Source organism: Chiloscyllium punctatum, unplaced genomic scaffold (genome assembly GCF_047496795.1).
Source record: "Chiloscyllium punctatum isolate Juve2018m unplaced genomic scaffold, sChiPun1.3 scaffold_198, whole genome shotgun sequence".
Lineage (NCBI taxonomy): Eukaryota > Metazoa > Chordata > Chondrichthyes > Orectolobiformes > Hemiscylliidae > Chiloscyllium > Chiloscyllium punctatum.
The window spans coordinates 308,367-321,555 of NW_027309932.1; the positions used below are offsets into that span (position 1 = coordinate 308,367).

The following is a 13,189-nucleotide window of genomic DNA, read 5'->3' on the forward strand; positions in this document are numbered from 1 at the left end:
TGCTCTCACCAATGCTCTCACAAGTGTGCCAATTGCCGCTTTCAACAACCTGTCACCCTGTGATGCCAGTCAAAGGAACAATGTAACTGCACCCCTTGGTCTCTCTCTTTTCTACAACACTGTTCAGGGCCCAACCATTACCCGTGTTAGTCCTCCTTGGTTTGTCTGAACTAAATCCAACAACTGAATTAAACTCCATCTTTCATTCCTTGGCCCCTTCGTCTATCATTTTGGTAACATCTTGAGCAAACTCCAGTCAAGTTTGTGGGACACGTTTTCCCATGCACAAAGCCATGCTGGCTGTCTGTAATCAGGCCTTATCTTTCCAAATGCATGTAAGGCCTACCTCTTAGAATGACCTCCAACAACTGACCCACCCTGATGTCTCGCTCATCAGTCTGTAGTTCCCTGGCTTTCTCTTGCAGCCTTTCTTAATTAATGACACAACATTATAATCATAGTTGGAGGCATACCGCACTCCGCACTGTTCAGTTAACGCTAACCATACTCTAAAACAGATCTCATCCCACCTGCCTGTTTCTGGATCATATCCCTTCAAACTGTTCCTATTCCTGTACTAATCTAAATGTCTGTTAAACATTGTAATTGTCCCCATGTTCTTGGGAAGTTCATTTCACACACAACCCACCCTCTGTGTAACAATGTGCCTCTCAAGTCTTTTTTTTAAAATGTCTCTTCTCTAAACTTAAAAATGTAGTGCCTTGTCTTGAAACTCCCCTGTCCATGGGAAAAGACAACTCCCATTAACTCTATCGATCCCCCTCATGATTTTATAAACTTCTATGAGGTCATCTGTCAACATTCAGGTTTCAGTGAAAAATACCAACCTATTCAGCCTTTCTTTATACTGAAGCCTTTCGTACCCAGCCACATCCCAGTAAATCTCCTCCCAACCCTTTCCAGCTTAATAATATCCTTCCTATAACTGGGAGACCAGAACTGGACACAGTATTCCAGAAGAGGACTCACCAATGGCCTGTATAATCTCAATGCGCCTTCCCAACTCCTATATCCAAAGGACTGAGCAATGAAAGCAAGTGAGACAAGCACCTTTTTTTAAACTATCCTGTCTCTCCATGTTACAAACTTCAAAGAATTATGTAGCTGAACCCTGAGGTCCCTCTGTTCTACAACACTACCGAAGGTCTTGCTATTAATTTTATAAGCCCTACCCGGGTTTGTTGTACAAAATGCATTACCTCGCATTTATTCAGATTGAACTCCATCGACAGTTTTTCAGCCATTCATTCACACCTTTCATCAGGATCCCTTTGTAATCCCAGAAAACCTTCTTCACTGTCCACAATGCCACCCTCCAGTCTAACAGCCTATCACACCTAGCTCTCTATGGTACAAATGTCTCTGTTCGGGGCCCTTCAATTTCTTCACCAGCTTCCCACAATGTCCTGAGATCCATTTGATCAGGTCCTGGGGATTTCTCTACCTTTGTGTTTTAAAACCTCCAGCACCTCCTTTTCTATAATGTGGACTCATTTCAAGACGTTGAGTCATAGAGATGTACAGCACAGAAACAGGCCCTTCGGACCAACTCCTGCATGACGTTTCTCGTCACATTTGCCAGAATTTTGCCAATATCCCTCTAAACTCTTCCTATTCATACACCCATCCACATGCCTTTGAAATGTATTTCTATCAGCCTCCACTATTTGCTCTGGCAGCTTATTCCATCCACTCTGCGGGAGCCAGTTGTCCTTTAGACCCCTTTGAAAAGTTTCCCTCGCCTGGGGAAATGACCTTGTCTATTGACCCTGTCGATGACCACCATGATTTTAAACACCCTTTATCGGTTAACTCCTCAGCCTCCCATGTTCAAGTGAAAACAGCCCCAGTCTATTCAGGCTTTTCCCTGAAGCACAAACCCTCCAACACTGGCACCATCTTTGGTCATTTCTTCTGAACCATTTCATGTTCCACGACATCCTTCCGATGACATTGAGACCAGAATTGCACACATTATTCCAATAGTGGTCAGGCCAAACACTGTTTAGTTCCTTGAGCGCCCCAGTCTTTATCCACAGTAAGTTCCAAAGTGAAATATTTGTTTTGGATCTTGCAGTTTCACACATTGTTGCCTTCATTGATTATTAAGGAGACCGGGTTTGTCCCGAGCTCTTCTTTTGCTCTTAATACACTTGTAGAGTCTCTTTGGATTCTCCTTAACTTTCTCTGCCAACGCTATCTCGTGTCCCCTTTTTACATTCCTGATTTCTATCCTAAGTGTATTTCTACAGCCCCGATGCTCCTGAAGGGATTCCCTTGAGCCAGCCAGTTATATCTGACATGTGACCCCCTTTTTCTTGACCACAGCCTCAACTCAGCCAGTGTTTCCTAATTCAGTCAGCATTCAGCTGCACACTAACAGGAACACACTGGCGCTGAACGCTCCTTTTATCTCGATTTTAAAATATTCCTACTTGCCAGATTTCCCTTTATCTGCAAATACTCTCCCCTGATCTACTTTAAAAATTCCTGTCTAATACTATCTTGCTCCATTGAATAACTTTAACTTGTGGATCGGGCCTGTCCTTTTCCATCGCTGTTTTCAAACTAATACAATTGTGGTAACTTTCCAAAGTGCTCCCCCACTAACACCTCAGTCCCGTTCCCTCCCTTGTTTCCCAAGGGGAGGTCAGGTATAGCCCCATTCTCCAGTTGGGCCACTTACATAATGACTGGGAGTTTTCGGAACACACTTAACAAATACCTTCCATCCAAATGTTTAACTTAGAAACAATCCCAGTCCAGGTTTGGAACGGTTAAGATCCCCTATCATTACAACCCTATTATTCTAAGAGATGTCTGAAATCTCCTGACATATTTGCTCCTCCATCTCCCATTGCCTATCGCTGTAGTCTGACCGTAGAAAACTAATGACCAATTTTTATTTCTCAGTTCCACTAATATCGTTTAACTGGGCGATCCTACATGAATCCTCCCTTGAGGTACTGCTGGGATGTTTCCCCCAATCAAACCCACCAGCTCTCCTCCTGTTTTGCCTCCTGTTCTCTCCTTCCTGTAGCATCTGTCTCCGGAACATTGAGCTGCTGCTCCTGTTGCTCCCTCAGCTGTGTTTCTGTAATATCTATGGGATCCCAATCCCATGTTCCCATCCATGCTCTGGGTTCATCTGCCTTATCTGTCTGGCCCTTTGTATTGAAATAACTGCAGTTTAATCCACCACTTTTCCATAATTGTCTGCTATGTTCTTGCCTGCCTTGTCTACTTATATTCCTCTGTTGAACCTTTGTACCAGCCTCAACTTTCTTTCTGGCCTTATGACTCTTTGGGGTCACACAGCCCTGCCAGACAAGTTTAAATCCTCTCGAGCAGCTCCAGCAACGTTCCCCACCAGGATGTGGGTCCCCCTCCTGCTCCCAGTTCAGGTGTATTCCCCACCCTGTCTACCTGTGCTGACACCTTCAGACATCCAGGGACTTGCCCACCAAGGTCCCTGTGTCCCTCAGTTCTCCAGGAGGACCGACCATTCATGATGTATATCATTCATTTATTAGACTTCCCACAGTGCATTACCTCACAGTGACCAGAAGTAAACTCTGTCTGCCATTACTCTGCTCAGTTTATCATCTGATCGATATCAGACTGCAGCCTGAGTCCATCCCCCTCACTGTGGACAACACCCTCACCTTTCATGTTATCGGCAAACCTACTAATGTTACCATCTGCTTTCACATCTGAGTGATTAATGTCCATAATGAACAGCAATGGCTCCTGCACAGATCCCTGTGGTACATCCGCTGGGCAAAAGCTTTCAGTCACAAAACCAACCCTCCACCACGTGTGGAGCCAATTTACCAACTGACCTTGGATCCCATGGGATCTTCCCTTTTGGACCAGCGTTCCGTGTGGGACCTTGTCAAAGACCTTAATGAACTCCATATAAACCACATCATCTGCACGGCCCTCATCAATATCAGAGGACAGTCGTCTAGCAAATCCATACAGACAATCCCTCATGAAATTGCGGGGGGAATCCGTTTTTGGTGGATACATTCTTCCTCTTTTTGCAGTTCTGTGTACTGCAGTGTGTTGTGGCCCTTTTGAACAGTGTCTTGATGCAACTTCTTTTGTGTGTGTTGAGGTGGTTGCTTTCATAGATCAGGACTTGGTCTGTGTGTGTTGCTTTCCTGTATACCTTTGTGGTGAATTCTCCATTCGGTGTTCTCTGTACCGTCACGTCAAGGAATGGGAGTTGGTTGCCCTTTTCTTTCTCTCTTGTGAATCGGATTGCGGTGAGTGTGGCGTTGATGATCCGGTGTGTGTTCTCTATTTCTGTGTTTTTAATGATTACAAAGGTGTCCTCCACATATCTGACCCAGAGTTTGGGTTGAATTTGCAGTAAGACTGTTTGTTCTAATCTTTGCATTAGCACTTCTGCTATGAGTCCAGAGATGGGTGAGTCCATGGGTGTGCCGTTGATTTGTTCATATATTTGGTTGTTGAATGTGAAGTGTGTTGTGAGGCACAGGTCCAGTAGTTTGAGTATGCCGTCTTTGTTGATAGGTTCAACGTCCTGTTGTCTGTTCTGTATGTCCAGCAGGTTGGCTATTGTTTCTCTGGCTAGGGTTTTGTCGGTAGAGGTGAACAGTGCCGTTACATCGAATGAGACCATAGTTTCTTCCTTGTCTATGTGTATATTTCTGATGATGTCCAAGAATTCCTGTGTCGATTGTATAGAGTGTCTGGATCCGCTGATCAGGTGTTTCAGTTTCTGCTGTAGTTCTTTAGCCAGTTTGTGTGATGGTGTCCCTGGTAGTGATACTATGGGTCTGAGTGGGATGGCTGGTTTGTGCAATTTGGGTAGTCCATAGAATCTGGGGGTGTTGTTGGTTTCAGTTTTCATTCCCTGTCGGTCAAACCTGGTTATCTGTCCGTTTTTTATTGTAGGTTTCTCAGTGTGTTGTTTATCCTATTGGTGAGCTGCGGTGTGGGGTCAAACTCCACGCAATGTCATCCACAGATGCCTCAGGGAAAGACAACGGAATGAAGACATGCCACGACCCAAAGGACTAGCCACACTACCATGCATCAGGAACATTTCCGAACTGACAGCCAGACTACTGCGACCACTAGGACTCATAACAGCACACAAACCAACAGCCATTCTCAGACAACAACTCACCAGGACGATGGACCTGACACCCAGCATGAGCAAAACCAATGTCGTGTACAAAATCCCATGCAAGGACTGCACAAAACACTACATAGGACAAACAGGAAGACAGCTAACGATCCGCACCCATGAACACCAAACTGGCCACGAAACGACACGACCAGCTATCCTTAGTAGCCACACATGCAGATGACAAGCAACGTGAGTTCGACTGGGACAACACCACTATTATAGGACAAGCCAAACAGAGAACATCCAGGGAATTCCTCGAGGCATGGCACTCATCCACAGATTCAATCTATAAGCACATCGACCTGGACCCAATATACTGGCCACTGCAGCGGACAGCTGGATATGACAACCGCAAGCGGCAGATACAAATCACTATAAATCCCGGAGGAAAGATCACAGAAGCGCTTCACAGGAGGCTCCCAAGCACTGAGGATGTCACCTAGACAGGGGACGAAACGTCTGCAACACAAATTCCCAACTCGGCGAACAGAACCACAACAAGGAGCACCCAAGCTACAAATCTTCTCCCAAACTTTGAAGCCCTTTAGACTCTACTAAGCTCAGTCATGAACAAGCCACCATCTCTCTATTTCCTTTGCCTTGTTCAGTGTCTGCAACTTTCGCTGTATCTTCCAGTAAAGTTCTTTAGATACTGCAGGTCTGCCTAGCTCCCCAGATAACCTGTTTCATCCCCTACAGCTCCCTCAATCACTGTAACACCCTCTGCTCTGTCTAATCCTCCCCTTTCCCACTGTCTTCCAGGCACAACGGCGATCCTGTAAGAGAGCAGTGTGGAATGGGATGTTATAAATCTCAGCTGAGGCTTGAGGCCTACCATTACCTGGGAATCACAAGGGGAGAGAAGCTGAGAGAGAGCAGCACAAAGTGGGAGAATATAAATCAGCAGCGAGGGTCAAGGCCGACTGGGACTTGGCGTTGGATATAAAGCAGAGCAGGAGGCTCGAAATCAGCACTGAGTCACAGAGGGAGTGACCGTGTGAGGGAGCAACTTGGAGCAGGAGCTTGAGGCTGACTCACACCTGGGAGAATATAAATCAGCCCTGAGGATCGAGGCCTAGTTGTACCTGGGAGTCACAGAGACGCTGACACTGTGAGGGCGCAGACTGGAGTGAGAGCTGGATAATGACATGTCCGAGGATACACATCACTGTGTGTGCACGTGTCCCTCCATTGTTCTGTGTTTGTGTGTGTATGCGTGCGTATCCCCTTCCCTCGCTGTGTGTGTGTAACTCTCCTCACTTGTGTGTTTGTACCTCCCTTGCTGTGTGTGAGCATGTCCCTCCTTCACTATGTGTGTGAGCATATCCCTCCCTCACTGTGTGTGTGCATGTCCCTCCCTCGCTCTGTGTTTTTGTTTGTGTGTGCGTATGTCTGTGTGTCACCATCCCTCACTTTGTGTGTGTGTGTGTCCCCTCTCGCTTTCTGAGCAATGTCCCACCCTCGCTGTGTCTGCGTGTCTCAACCTTCTTGTGTGTGTGCGTGTCCAACCCTCGCTGTGTGTGTGTGCGTGTGCCCCTCTTGCAGTGTGTGAGGGTGTCCTCTCCTCGCTCTGTATGTGTGTGTATGCATATCACTCACTCACTGTGTGTCTGTGTGTCCGTCCCTCGCTGTGTGTGTGTGTGTCCCTCTCTCACTGTGTGCGCGTCGCACTTGCTTTGTGTGTGTGTCCCTCCCTCGCTGTGTGTGTGTCCCTCCCTCGCTGTGTGTGTCTGTGTCCCTCCCTCGCTGTGTGTGTGTGTGTGTGTCCCTCATCGCTGTGTGTGTGTGTCTGCGTGTCCCTCCTTCACTTTGCGTGTGTGTGTCCCTGTCCCTCACTGTGTGTGTCCCTCCCTCGCCGTGTGTCTGCATGTATCCCCCTCACTGTGTGTATGTGTGTGTCCCTCCATCGCTTTGCATGTGTGTGCACCCTCTCAATTTGTGTGCACATGCCCTACCCCTTGCGGTGTGTGTGCTTGTCCCTCCTTCACTGTGTGTCCCTCTCTCGCTATGTGTGTGCGTGTCGCTTCCTCGCTGTGTGTGTGTGTCCCTACCACGCTGTGTGTGTCCATGCTCCCTCCCTCGCTGCGTGTCTCAGCGTGTCCCTCCCTTGCTCTGTGTGTGTGTGTCACTCCCTCACTGTGTGTGTGTCCCTCACTCTCTGTGTATGTGCGCATGCATGTCCTTTCCTCACTGACTGTGCATGTCCTTCCCTCGCTGTGTCTGTGTGTGTGTCTCTTCGCTGCGTGTCCCTCCCTCACTCTGCGCGTGTGTGTTCCTCCCTCGCTGTGTGTGTGCGTGTCCCTCCCTTGCTCTGTGTGTGTGTGTGTGTGTGTGTGTGTGTGCGCGTGTGTGTGTGTGTGTGTGTGTGTCCCTCCTCACTGTGTGTATGTGTGTGTGTGTCCCTCTTGCTGTGCGAGTGTGTGCTTGGCCCTCCCTCGTTGTGTGAGCATGTGTCTCCCCCCTCGCTGTCTGGGCGTGTGTCCCTCTCTTGCTGTGTGTGTGTGTCTGTGTGTGTGTGTCACTCTCTCGCTGTGTCTGTCTGTGTTTGTGTGCTTTCTCATGCATGTGTCGCTCCCTCACTGTCTGTGTGTGCGTGTCCCTCCCTCGCTCTGTGTGTGCGTGTCCCTCCCTCGCCGTGTGTCTGCATGTATACCCCTCGCTCTGTGTGTGTGTGTGTTTGTGTGTGTGTGTGTGTGTATTTGTGCGTGTCCCTCCTTTGCTTTGCGTGTGTGTGCCCCCTCTCAATTTGTGTGCACATGCCCTCCCCCTCGTGGTGTGTGTGCTTGTCCCTCCTTCGCTGTGTGTCCCTCCCTCGCTGTGTGTGTGCGTGTCGCTCCCTCGCTGTGTGTGTGTGTGTGTGTGTGTCTCCCACGCTGTGTGTGTCCATGCTCCCTCCCTCGCTGCGTGTATCAGCGTGTCCCTCCCTCACTCTGTGTGTGTCCCTCCCTCACTGTGTGTGTGTGTCCCTCGCTCTCTGTGTATGTGCGTGGGCATGTCCTTCCCTCGCTGTGTCTGTGTGTGTCCCTTCACTGCGTGTCCCTCCCTCGCTGTGTGTGTGTGTGTGTGTCCCTTCCTCGCTGTGCGTGTGTGTGTGTTCTCCCTCAACTTGTGTGTACGTCCCCCTTGCTGTGTGTGCGTGTCCCTCCTCACTGTGTGTGTGTGTGTGTGTGTCCCTCCTCACTGTGTGTGTGTGTGTGTGTGCGTGTGTGTGTGTGTGTGTCCCTCCTCACTCTGTGTGTGTGTATGTGTGTGTGTGTGCGTGTGTGTGTGTCCCTCCTCACTCTGTGTGTGTGTGTGTGTGTGTGTGTGTGTGTGTGTCCCTCCTCACTGTGTGTGTGTGTGTGTGTGTGTGTGTGTGTGTGTGTGTCCCTCCTCACTGTGTGTGTGTGTGCGTGTCCCTCCTCAGTGTGTGTGTGTGTGTGCGTGTGTGTGCGCGTGTGTGTGTGTCCCTCCTCACTGTGTGTGTGTATGTGTGTGTGTCTGTCCCTCCTCACTGTGTGTGTGTGTGTGTGTGTGTGTGTGTGTGTGTGTGTGTGTGTGTGTGTCCCTCCTCACTGTGTGTGTGTGTGTGTGTGTGTCCCTCCTCACTGTGTGTGTGTGTGTGTGTGTGTGTGTGTGTGTCCCTCCCTCGCTGTGTATGTGTGAGTTACTCCCTTGCTCTGTGTGTGTCTCCCTCTTGCTCTGCATGTGTGTGTGTGGCCCTCCCTCGCTGTGTGTGCATGAGTCTCCTCCTCACTGTGTGTGTGCGTGACCCTCTCTTGCTCTGTGTGTGTGTGTGTGTGTGTGTGTGTGTCCATGTCCCTCACTGGCTGTGTGTGTGCGTGCCCCTCTCTCGCTGTGTGTCTGTGTTTGTGTGCTTGGGCATGAGCGTGTCCATCCCTCGCTGTGTGTACGTGTCCCCTCTTGCTGTGAGTATGTGTGACCCGTTTACAGTGTATGTGAGTGTCCTTCCCTCGCTGCGTGTGTGTGTGTGTGTGTGTGCCCCTTCCTTGCTGTGTGTCTATGCGCGTGTCCCTCCCTTGCTTTGTGCGTGTGTGAGTGTGCCTCTTGCTGTGTGTGCGTGTGTCACTTCCTCGCTTTGAGTGTGTATCCCTCCCTTGTTCTTTGTGCATATCCCCACCATTGTGTGTCCGCATCGCCCCTCGCTGTGTGAGTGCCTGTCCCCCCTTGCTGTGTGTGCGTGTGTCCCGTCTCGCTGTGTGTATGTGCCCCCTCTCAATTTCTGTGCACATGCCATCCCCCTCACCGTATGTCTGCTTGTCCCTCCTTCCCTGTGTGTGCGCGTGTCCCTCCCTTGCTGTTTATGTGCGTGTCCGTCTCTCGCTCTGTGTGTTGGTGTATATCCCTCCCTCGCTGTGTGTGTGCATGTCCTTCCCTCCGTCTGTGTGTGTGTGTCCCACTCTCACTGTGTGTGTCCCCCTCTTGCTGTGAGTATGTGTGTCCCTTTTGCAGTGTATGTGAGTGTCCCTCCCTCGGTGTGTGTGTGTGTGTGTGTGTGTGTGTATGCATGCGTGTCAATTCCTCACTGTGCCTGTGCGTCACTCGCACGCTGTGTGAGTTTGTGTGTGTGTGTGTGTGTGAGTTCGTGTGTGTGTGTGTGTGTGTGTGTGTGTGTGTGTGTGTGTGTGTGTGTGTGTCCCTCCCTTGCTCTTTGTGTATATTCCCCTCGCTGTGTGAGTGCATGTCCCCCCTTGCTCTGTGTGATTGTGTCCCTCCCTCGCCGTGTCAGTGCCTGTCCCACTCACTGTGTGTGCGTGTCCCCTCACTTTCTGTGCACATTTCCTCCCCCCTCGCCGTGTGTGTGCTTGTCCCTCCTTCCCTGTGTGTGTGTCCCTCCCTCGCTGCATGTCTCAGCACGTCCCTCTCTCGCTGTGTGTGTGTGTATCTCTTCCTCGCTGTGTGTGTGTGTGTACGTGTTACATGCTCACAGTATGTGTTCTTGTGTCACCCCTTCACTGCGTGTCCCTCACTCGCTGTGTGTGCGCGTGTCTCTCCCTCGCTGTGTGTATATATGTGTGTATGTGCGTGTCCCTCCCTCTGTGTGTGTGTGTGTGTGTGTGTTTGTGTGTGACCCTCCCTTGCTGTGTGTGCATATCCCTCCCTGGTTGTGTGTGTGCGTGCGTGTCCCTCTCTTGCTCTGTGTGTGTGTGTGTATGTGTACCTCTTGCTGTGCGTGTGTATGCATGTGTCTCCCACTCGCTGTGTTTGCGAGTGTCCCTCTCTTGCTCTGTGTGTGTCTGTGTTTGTGTGTCCCTGCCTCACTGTGTGTCTGCGTGTATCCCCCTCTCACTGTGTGTGTTTGCATGTCACTCCTTCACATTGCGTGTGTGTGTGTCCCCGTCCCTCGCTCTGTGTGTGTCCCTCACTCTCTCTCTGTGTATGTGCGCATGCATGTCTTTCCCTCACTGTGCCTGTGTGTGTGTCCCTTCGCTGAGTGTCCCTCCCTCACTGTGTGTGTACGTCCTCCCTCACTCTGTGCGTGTGTGTGTGTGTGTGTCCCTCTCTCGCTCTGTGTATGTGCGTGTCCCTCCCTCGCTGTGTATGTATGACTTTCCACGCTTGCTCTGTGTGTGTGTGTGTGTGTGTGTGTGTGTGTGTGTGTCCCTCTTGCTGTGCGAGTGTGTGCTTGGCCCTCCCTTGTTGAGTGAGCATGTGTCTCCCCCCTCGCTGTGTGTGTGCGTGTCCCTCTCTTGCTGTGAGTGTGTGTCCCTCACTTGCTCTGTGTGTGTGCATGTCCTTCCCTGCCTCACTGTGTGTGTGTTTGTGTGTGTGTGTCACTCTCTCACTGTATGTGTACGTTTCACTCCCTCGCTGTTTGTGTGTCCCTCGCTCGCTGTGTGTGTGAGTGTGTGTGTGTCCCTCCCTCGCTCTGTGTGTGTGTGTGTGTGTGTGTCCATTGCTGTGTATGTGCGTGTCCCTCCCTCACTGTGTATGTGTGACTTTTCCCCCTTGCTCTGTGTGTGTTTGTGTGTGTTTGTGTGTATGTGTGTCCCTCCCTTGCTCTTTGTGTACATCCCCCTCACTGTGTGAGTGCATGTCCCCCCTTGCTGTGTGTGCCTGTGTCCCTCCCTCGCCGTGTCAGTGTGTGTCCCCTCTCACTGTGTGTGCGTGCCCCCTCTCACTTTCTGTGCACATTTCCTCCCCCTCGTCATGTGTGTGCTTGTTCCTCCTTCCGTGTGTGTGTGTGTGTGTGTGTCCCTCGCTGTGTATGTGTATGTCTGTCCCTCGCTGTGTGTGCCTGTCCCTCCCACACTGTTTGTGCATGTCCTTCCCTCCCTAGCTCTGTGTGTGTGTGTTTGTGTGTGTCCCTCCCTCGCTGTGTGTGCATGTCCCTCCCTGGATGTGTGTGTGTGTGTATGTGTGACTTTCTCCCCTTGCTCTGTGTATGTGTGTGTGTGTCCCTCTTGCTGTGTGTGTGTCCCACCCTTGCTCTTTGTGTATATCCCCCTCACTGTATGTGCGCATCTCCCCTCGGTGTGTGAGTGCATGTCCCCCCTCGCTGTGTGTGCGCGTATCCCTCCCTCGCTGTGCCTGTGCGTATCCCCAGTCGCTGTGTGTGCGTGCACCCTCTCAATTTCTGTGCACTTGCCCTCCCCCTCGCCGTGTGTCTACTTGTCCCTCCTTCCCTGTGTGTGGGTGTCCCTCCCTCGCTGTGTGTGTGCATATCCCTCCCTCGCCGTGTGTGTGTGTGTCCCTTCCTTGCTGTGTGTGTGTACGTGTCATATCCTCACTATATGTGTTTGTGTGTCCCCCCCTTCACTGCGTGTCCCTCCCTCGCTGTGTGTGTGTGTGTGTGTGTGTGTAAGTGTGTCTCCTCCCATGCTGTGAGTGTGCGTGTCCCCCTTGCTGTTGTGTGTGTGTGCGTGTCCCTCCCTCGCTGTGTATGTGTGAGATCCCCCCCTTTGCTGTGTGTGTGTGTGTGTGTGTGTGTGTTTGTCCCTCTTGCTGTGCATGGCCCTCCGTCGCTGTGTGCATGTGTCTCCCCCTCGCTGTGTGTGTGTGTGTGTGTGTCCCTCTCTTGCTCTGTGTGTGTGTGTTTGTGTGTGACCCTCCCTCGCTGTGTGTGCATGCCTCTCCCTGGCTGCGTGTGTGCGTGTCCCTCTCTTGCTCTGTGTGTGTGTGTGTGTGTGTGTGTGTCCCTCTAGATGTGCACGCGTGTGTGTGGCCTTCCCTCTTGTGGGTGCATGTGTCTCCCCCTCGCTGTGTTTGTGAGTGTCCCTCTCTTGCTCTGTTTGTGTGGACCTCCCTCGCTGTGTGTGCATGTGTCTCACCCTCGCTGTGTGTGCGTGCGTGTCCTTCCCTCGCTGTGTGTGTGCGTGTGCCTCCCCCCTCGCTTGTGTGTTTGCGAGTGTTCCTCTCTTGCTCTGTGTGTGCGTGTTTCTGTGCGCGAGTTCCTCCCTCGCTGCATGTGTCTGTGTTTCTGTGCTTGCACATGTCCCTCCCTCACTGTGTGTGTGCCCCCCACTTGCTGTGAGAATGTGTGTCCCTCTAGGAGTGTATGTGCGTATCCCACCCTCGCTTTGTGTGTGTGTGTCCCTCTTGCTCTGTGTGCGTGTGTCACTCCCTCGCTCTTTGTGTGTGTATGTGTCCCTCCATTGCTCTTTGTGTATATCCCCTCATTGTGTGTGCGCATCCCCCCTCGCTGTGTGTGCGTGTCCCTCCCTCGCTGTGTGTGTGCGTGCCCCCTCTCAATTTCTGTCCACATGCCCTCCCCCTCGACATGTGTGAGCTTGTCCCTCCTTCGCGGTGTGTGCGTGTCCCTCCTTGCAGTGTATGTGCGTGTACCTCCCTCGCTGTGTGTCTGCGTGTATTCCCCTCACTGTAAGAGTGTGTGTTTGTCCCTTGCTCTGTGTTTGTGTGTATGTGTGCGTGTCCCTCCTTCGCTTTACGTGTGTGTGTCCCCGTCCCCCGCTGTGTGTATGTGCGCGTCCCTCCCTCGCTGTGTGTGTGTGTGTTCCTGTCCCTCGCAGTGTGTCTGTCTGTATTCCCCTCACTGTGTGTCTG

General features: G+C 51.2%; 1 long non-coding RNA gene across 1 annotated transcript in view; it reads left to right on the forward strand.

Annotated features, from left to right (window-relative positions):
• The window catches only part of LOC140471907 (uncharacterized), a 31,995-nt gene that overhangs the window by 2,053 nt on the left and 16,753 nt on the right, over nt 1-13,189 (forward strand). The gene's annotated exons all lie outside the window — the stretch shown is intronic.